Source organism: Rhea americana, unplaced genomic scaffold (assembly GCF_003343005.1).
Source record: "Rhea americana isolate MKP2758 unplaced genomic scaffold, rheAme1 scaffold_557, whole genome shotgun sequence".
Lineage (NCBI taxonomy): Eukaryota > Metazoa > Chordata > Aves > Rheiformes > Rheidae > Rhea > Rhea americana.
In genome coordinates, this window is record NW_028186709.1 from 90,933 (window position 1) to 98,986 (window position 8,054).

The 8,054-nt window shown below is 65.8% G+C and overlaps 1 long non-coding RNA gene across 1 annotated transcript in view; it reads left to right on the forward strand.

The window, feature by feature from the left end:
- Window positions 1-5,907, forward strand: part of LOC146587885 (uncharacterized) — a 16,363-nt gene extending 10,456 nt beyond the window's left edge. The window contains exon 4 of the long non-coding RNA XR_014897543.1: window positions 4,204-5,907. This is a non-coding gene — a long non-coding RNA (uncharacterized LOC146587885). The remainder of the gene's footprint in view (window positions 1-4,203) is intronic.
- The last annotated feature ends 2,147 nt before the right edge of the window (window positions 5,908-8,054 follow it).

Here is an 8,054-nt window from a genome sequence, read left to right on the forward strand (position 1 = left end):
GGCGCTGTGGACCAGACGGGCTGCAGGCAGCATCACGAAGCAGCGTCCCCGCGAGCCGCTCCACGCGCGCGGACGCAGCGGGCAGCGGCGCCGGGGGCCGCACCTCGCCGCCGGCAGCCCGTCGTCCCCCCTCCCCAGGGGGCTGCCCGGGTGGCGGGCTGCTCCGCAGCGCTCGCCACCTCTGCCAGTTGGTGCCTGAGCCAGCCTCCCCCGAGGTCTTGTTTCTGGAAACCGGAGAAGCCTTGGCTCTGCCCCCGGCACCTCCCCGAGCAGCAGGGAGGTGCTGCTGTCAGCCCAACACCTGCAGCTCAGCCCGGCTGTCAGCCTGCTAACTATTCCCATCCAGATCTCTTGGCTCTCTGCCTTGGGAGCAATGAGATCCCGGCGCCAGGGATGTGCCGGCAAGAGCAGAGGAGTGTTTTGTCCTCAGGGGAAGATGCCGGGGCCGTGCAGCTGGGCTGGGAGGGGGCCGGGAGGGAGGAAGGACCGAGGATCAGGCTGCGATGGGGGTGCTGGAGACCCCAGCTCCGCGTCCGGCATGCTCCATGCGGTTGGACTGGGATGCGGGAGCGGTTACCTGCATCCATGCGTTTTTCAATCCAACCTTAGCAGTTTCTGAGCCTTTTACCTGCACAGGGCACTGTGTTCATCTCCCTCCCTGTCTTGGCAACGCGGAGCGAGTGGAAACCTGCCGCTCCGCTTGCTCCGTGCGGGGGTCGTGACGGGTTTCTGAGCCCTGCTTCTACCCAGCAGCTTTGCTGGCAGCGTGTCCCCGGCTCCTGGCCGCCTCACCGGGACTATCTGCGGTCCGGGAGCCTTCCCCCCCTTCGCCTCCCTCTGCAGCGCGTTGCTGGCAAACGGCCTGGCGAGAGGCCTGGGTCCATCGGCGAGGCTCTCCGGGAGAGGGAAGCAAGGGCACGTCGCAAGGGGGTGCTCCCCCCGCTGCGGCTGCCACGGGGGCAGGGGGACAACGTCCCGCCGTCCCCGGGGTTAGCCTGTCCCCTCTGCCTGTCCCCCTTGCATCCCTGGTCCGTTGCCAGGCCCCAGCCCGTTCTGGGAGCTCGGCACCGTTTATTACCGGGCTCCACTGTCCTAACGAGAAGCAGTTTTCCAGCCCTGGCACGGTGCCTGTGAAAATGAAGCTGTGCCTGTGCTTTTGGTGGCATGGGCTTTGCAACCACGTCGATCCACGGAGCGAGGCGGCGTGGGGCCATCCAGCGCCCCACGACTGCCAGGAAAGCCGGAGGGGCTTCCCGTGGCCCGGCGGTTCTCCCGTGCCGGCCCTTTAGCCTGGGGGTTTCTCAGCAACGAGTGACGGCTCTCTCGGGAGTCCCCATCGCTGGGCGCCGACGATCCCGGCGATGCCAGCAGCCCCCGGCGATGCCAGCAGCCCCCGCCGCCGCCCGCCCCGGCGGTGCCCGGCGAAGGGGAGAGGAGGCGCCGCGGGCAGTCTTGTCCCGGGTCGGGCCGTCTTGTCCCGGGTCGGGCCTCGCCTCTCTGCGCTGCTCGCGGCGGACACGAGGTGGTGCTGCCGGGCGCGCTTGGGCGGCGGGGCGGGCGCCGGCGGCCGCGCACGGACGGCGGCGGGTTCGGTCGGCTCCGCTGCGGGCGCGTCTTGGCCCCGGCTGGCCGCTCTCTGCGTCGCGGCAAGGGAACCAGCGTGGGCCCGGCCGCTGGTCTGGGGAATCATGAGACCGGCCGCATCCCGTGCGTTGGCGCTGGCTTGACGGAGCAGAGGACTGTGCAGACCATGTGGTGCGGATTATGCTGTATAATCATTAATAATACATGGCTTTCTTTGTATGAAGGTAGTTTCCGGCATCTGTGGGTGTGAGCAGGGCCCGGCCTTGCAGGGGGCCGTGTCTGTGCTTAAAAGGACCGTTTCCATCCAGAGAAATTCCCTGGCTAACGGCTAAGACAGGAAAAGGCTGGGGGAAGGTGCATATCCCATTTTGGCTGGTGGAAAAGTTGAGGCACAGACCAGTCATGGACTGGTTCGAAAGAGAAAGCAGAGGCTGTACATTACGGGCGGAGGAGCTTCATGGGCGCGAGGGCTYGGCGGCGGCTCTGAGGGGTGTTTTGTGGGGTGGACTGAGCCGTGCAGACCAGGCGTGGGGTATCTCAGAGGCTGGCGTGGAGGACCAGGCTTTGAGAGCCCAGTGGCATCCGTGCTCAAGGTGTTTTTCAACGCCCAGCAAAGCAGGGTGACGAGGAAGCGGGAAGGTAAGTGTGGAAGCAACTGAGAGGGCAAACTCACCTCCGGCACAGGGACAGGAGGACGATTCGGTGCAGGTGGATGGCTGAGAGCCGATCTGGAGCGCAGCAGCARCTAGCCCTGTGGTGGCCACGCTCTGCCCAGACCCCCCCACTTTTGGAGCGCAGGTGCTTGGGGACAGCACTGGCACAGGGTGCTTTGAGCCCTGGTTGTCGCAGCACAGGACTTGTCTGTTTTTTGCACGCTGCTGGTGATAGCAGATGTTGAACCAGGCGCCCCAGGGCTCCAAAGGCCACCAGGCTGGAGGAACCAGCCCTTCCTCTCCTCACCTCGTGTTTGCGTGGGCTGCGCCAGGAAYGACTTAGGGCACTCTCCTGCTCTCCTGGCTTCGTTATCAGAGGGGAGGGTGTTGGCTGACGGTGTCCGTGTGTGCAGCCGGTCCAGGGGTTCCTGTGCAGATCCAGCGCTCCTCTGGCACAAGCCAGTGGGGTGACGCTCGGTGCATCAATAGCTGCTGTTGGTACCCGCTGCCTCCATCCTCGTGGCTSTCCGCAGCAATGTGGGTCTCTGCTGGTGCCGGCCAGGCTGTTACAGACCTCTTCCCTGGTGCCAGCCTTGAGAAAAAGAAATATCCCGAGTATCCCCGCAAGCACCTCTTCGGTTGTGCTTCCAGCAGGCTCCATCCCGCCCGGTCCAGCTCAGCCACCCAGTTTCAGCCCTGCAATTAGCTCCGTGTCAGCCGGGATCAAAGGCAGGGATTTCCCTGGCCCCCGCCATCCCAAACTGCCTCTGCGAGTTGGAAACCGCGACCCAGCCACAGGACTGCAAATCACAACCCGCAGCCACGGGGCACTTAGCAACAGGCAAACAAACAGCCCGGCGCCGAGCTCGGCGCTGGCTCTGCCGCAGCGCCCCGTAATTAATCGTGAGGACGGGAGGGCCCGTTCGGCTGCTCGGCCGCTCCGCCTGCCCGGCGCAGAGCTGAGACGCGGCACTTCTGCGTCGCCGTCGTCCTTTGGTGCTAATCCATTCGGTTCCAGCTCCCACTGCCTTTTACGTCCGAAGGAAGCTCCGGCCGCCCCTCCGCCCGCGTGCCCAGAGATGCTGCGGGATCTGCTCGRATTAGCAGCGACGGCCCCTTCCCGGGGCCGATACGCGCTCTGGCATGGGGCTGCTTTCTCTGCGYTGCTCGGGGAAGAGGCTTTTCTTGGCGAGAGCAGCCTTGGGGCTGCTCTACCTCCGACAGGGCCAGGMGAGCGGGTTTTATTTTCTGAGCAACCCAGACAAAACCGGGCTGAAGCCCTGCGTCCCCCTCGCTCGGGCGGTCCGCGCCCTGCCCTGCCCACTGCTTTGCACCGCTTCACGCCACCGCCTGCTCTCGTTTCTGCAGCTGAGCCCGTTTCTTTTGCTCCTTCGGTCTGCGGGGCTATCCCGGCACTTCCGTCCTGCGCTATTTTTAGTCCCTTTTTTTGCAGCRTGCTAAATGTAAAACGCAGCCAGCCCACACCCCTCCGCTCCGCCGCCCCAGCAGAGCGGCTGAGCGGCGCTGCGGAGGGAGAGGCGGTAGCAGTCAGCGGGAAACCCCCCCGGCTCGCGCTGCAGAGGGAAATGAATGATGCGCGGCGCGGGGACCCGCCGTGTTTRGGCAAAACGGCTTCCCCCGTTGCTAAGGTTATGGGGCGCCACGGCACGGCTCCGGGAAACGCGGAGGGGCGCAGAGGAGGGAAGGCGCTCGGGGATGCTCTGCGGCTCCTGATCTGCACCAGCACCGCTGGGCCCTGCCGGGTCCCGCGGCCGCGGCGGTCGCCCCCCGAGCGGCTCTCGCCGGCGGGAGGAAGCTGATGCAGATAGGCCCCGCGGCCCGGGCCGAGCACCCGGGGAGCGTGAGTCAGGCCTTCGGGGCCGGGAGATAAATCATGATAAATGCGACATTTTTCCCTTCGGGTTCTATTTTCTGAGCTTTTAAGGTTTGCTCTGTTGCACTTGAGGTTTGCCCCCGCGGCGCGAGGATCACCCGTGTTCAAGGAGAGAAGGCAAGAACTGCGGGYTGTTTGCAACAGTTCCCAGAGCTGAAAGAAGCAAACACCGTGTTGTGTCCGAGMGAGGCTTTTCCGTGCGGCATGCAATTAAACCGGGCAGCTCACTGTTGCAGGGTGCCAGGGTGGCCCGAGGGACAAACAGGCTCGGAAGGGGATGGGGGGCGTTTTTGGAGTGCTGGTGAGTTTATGGTGCTCTGTCTCCTCGCGACGGGCAGCGCCGCAGTGCATGACGCGGCCGGCGCCCCGGGGACGAGCTGAGGCCGCCTCCGCCCCAGGCAGCTCCGAAGCAGCGGGGCCGAGCGTGCCGGCATCTGGAGACGCGTCCCCTCCGCTGGCTGCTCCGGGGAGCTGCCAAGAAGTGACAGAAGGAGCYGTTCCCGGCTGCGAGACGGTGGCGCCCGGCCAAGGAAGCAGGGCCGCGCGGCGGCTCGGCGGGAGGAAACGCGGGACGAGCCCATGGTGCCTCGAAGATGCCGGGAGCGCTGCCCACCGGCGCTCACGTGCCAGCCCCGGCCCCGGTGCTGCCTTTGAAGGCGGCACGAACGGCGGCGGATATCTGCACGGTGCTGAGGCGCGGGCTACATGCATGCATAAAATATAAAAGTAGGAGAGAATTTGTGCTGGAAAAGTCCCTGGAGAGATCTCTTTAGAGACCAAATTGTTCGTCCTGAAGCTATCCCCCGAGATGCTTGTCTCGTGGGATCCTAAAAACCCCAAGTGGCGGAGAGCTTCTTGGGCGCGTTGCTGGTTCACCATAGGCGTTAGCCCGGTGCCCGGCAGAAATGGCCCCCGCAGCCGCCCGCCTCCGGGCTTCCCCGGGCACGAAGGAAAAGCCGCCTTCGGGAGCGCCGCCGATCCGGCGCGTTAGCCTTGAGGCCACGCTGAGGCTGAGTTGGAGCCGGGGAGGATCCCCGGGGAGGTTCCCCGTTCGGCAGGGATGCTGGCGAGCCCTGGAGACGGWGCGGCTTTAAGTCACGTTTCCTGCAGGCCTTCGCGCGTCCTGGCACAGTACTGGGGGAGGCCGAGCACCGCAAATGTCCTGGATCTTCTCCAGCTCCATCCTGCACAAACATCCCCTTCGGCACCTCCAGTGCCCTGCAAGGAAGCCGATAAGCTGCCGCCCTGGTGACTCAGCCGGGGATTTCCCTCGCCTGGGACGAGGACTGGCAGCTCCTCGTCCTGCCCGCGGCGCTCAGCCGGCGGCTGGCCGCGGCGCTGGAGGCTCCGGCGTTTTGCAGACCGGGCGAGGTGGCCTGGACGGCGGCTCCGCATGCCCAGGCCGTGCAAGAGGAAAAGCTCCACGGCTCTCCACGAGCTGCACATCCCCGCAGGATCCGTCCGCCGCCGCGGGCTGCCCGGGGCCGGGAGACACCGGGAACCATCCCGGCTCAAAYCGGGGCCTGGAGGAGCTCGAGAAGGCGGAGAAGTGTGCAAGGAGCCGACGACCACGACACTCCAGCCCGGGGCATCGACACCCAGCGCCGGCTTTGCAGCCAGCCCATCCCTGCCCCAAGCCCGCCTGGACGTATCATAAGGAACACGGTGGTTTGGACTTTTTTGTACCATCAGAGCGGCAAAATCGATGCTAGCAGCTCTGCTTTTCATGCAAAGCCTCTGGTCCCCCCAGCTCTGCTCTGCCCCCAGGAGCTGCGTGTCTACCCATGTGGGAAGAAACCTTTAATTTAGAGCAGTCCTAAAGTTCCCCTAATTTGCCCCAGGTGTCCGAGCAAGGGAGCACCAAGGGATTTTAACTCCTTCCAGCCTCGCCCGGAGCCGGGGCAGAGCCGGGCTCCGGCGAGGCGGCCGGCGCGAAGGGAGCCGCTGGCGGTCCCAAGCTGGCATTTAGMGGGGCACGGCCCGGGCCGGTGCGTGTGTGTGCGTCTCCGTCCCTCGCCCCACGCCGGCCTGGGCCGCCGCCAGCGCATTGTGTTCGCTTCCCCAGCGCGCGCCGAGCTCCCCGCTCGCGGCAGCCGGAGAGGAAAAAATGTCCATTAAAATGCAAGCGTGACCCCCAGCCCAGCAGCGCTGGGGGGCTGYGGGGAGGAGAAAATGTGACTTGCTCAGGATTTTGCACGCGGAAACATGCTGGTTTCAGTGAAACAGGATATTTAGGGCGTACATACGTGTGGGCTACTGACTTCGTGCAGAAATGTCTGATCCCCCCTCCACGGGAAGGACCCTCGGCGGCTGTCGCGGACGTCGCAATGCTGAGGCGGGGCGGGAGGGCCCGGGGAGCCGGGTGCCTCCGCTGCCCCCGTCCCCAACACGCCCCCGCGGCGTGCGGGCTGGATAACGGGCTGCAGCGCCGGAGCAGCTTTCCCTTTAACAGCCTCCCCTCGGCGGGGAAGGCTCCAGAGCAGCCCGCCAGTGAGATGCTTTTTCCACTGGAGCAGCCGCATCCTCGCGGCTTGGCAGCTCCGCTGCCGCCCCAGCGCTCCCAGGTTCGGCCGGCGCTCGGCGAGCGCGGAGCACGCCGGAAAGCGTCCGTCTCTCCGTCGGCTCCGCTCCAGCACGCCAGCCGCCCGCCGCAGGCCGGCTCGCGGGGTGCCTCRGCCTGGAGGGACCCGAACGGGATCCCTCCCGGATTGCTCCGCRGCTCCCTTCGCTGCTCTCGTCTCCGCTGGCGCTGGCATATCAAAGCGCATCCTTGGCACTGCCCYGGCTGCTGCTTGCTGCAAGTTTCAGCTCTCTCAATAAATACAACTGGTAAATCTATTAATTTTACAGCTCTAATTGATGTATTGCTGTAATTACCTTTTATAACAACGCAATTAAACCCCATTAAAGATTATTAGCTAATTAAAACTCCATGCACACGCACAACCCCCCTTATGTGCGTGGATAGTTTGGTGGGAAGAACTGGAAGTCCGCAGCGGTCGGGGCCTCGCAGGGCAGCCCGGCGCGGGGGGCAGCGCGACAGGTCGGACCCGCACGGGGGCCGGTCGCCGCCTCTGCCACCGCGTCCCCCTTCGCCCGGGCGCACGTCCCGCGCCGCCGGGGCTGCGTCTCCGCAGGGGGCCGGGGCTGCCTCGGGCCCCGCTGCGTGTGCCCGGCCCGGCGGCTCTCCGCTCGCTGGGATCGGATGGGAACAAGCCCGGAGGCCGGGATTTTCCGCTCCTGGCAGCGGGGTGGTGGGGGGAGGTTGGGTTAACGGTGCAGCTTCATGTCCTGTTAGGCAGCAGAGAGGGTTGGAAAGGGAAAATCCCTCGTTGGAGATAGGGTGTGTCCGCTCCGGAAAGGGAATAGCTGGAGAAACGCCCCCGTGCTGGGGCTGACAGCGAGGCGAGCACGGAGGAGCTGGACAGCGTCTCCGCGGGCTCGGGGTGGCCCCGTCCTGCGTCGCTTTGGGCCTGCGAGAGCAGGAGACGGTCCCGGGGCGCGCAAAGCCTGGGAACCCTGCTCGGAAGGAAGCAAAACTGGGCAAAGTTGGGGCTGGAGAGGAGGCTGCGGCCGGCTGCCAGGGCTCGTGCCGGGGGCAGTGCCCGTGCTGGGCGTGCTCTGCCCGCCGTGCGCCTTCCCCGGGCCGGAGCGCCCGGGCYGCAGCTCCCCGCGCCGCCCCCCAGCCCTCGCAGCAGCTGCACTTCATCGCCGGCCACGTGTGCACACGTTCGTTTGCACCGCGGCGTTCGCAGGCACCCRACATTTCCGGGCTTTTTGCAGGCCAAAGAGCTTTGGAGGCTGAGAGGGGGGTGAAATTCCAGGGATGTGGCTGCTTTCTGCCTTCTGAGTCAGCCCGGGAGCTGGCCGGGGAGCGCAGGAGAGCGTCTCCCCGCCGCGCAGCCTCCCCGTCCGTCCCTCGC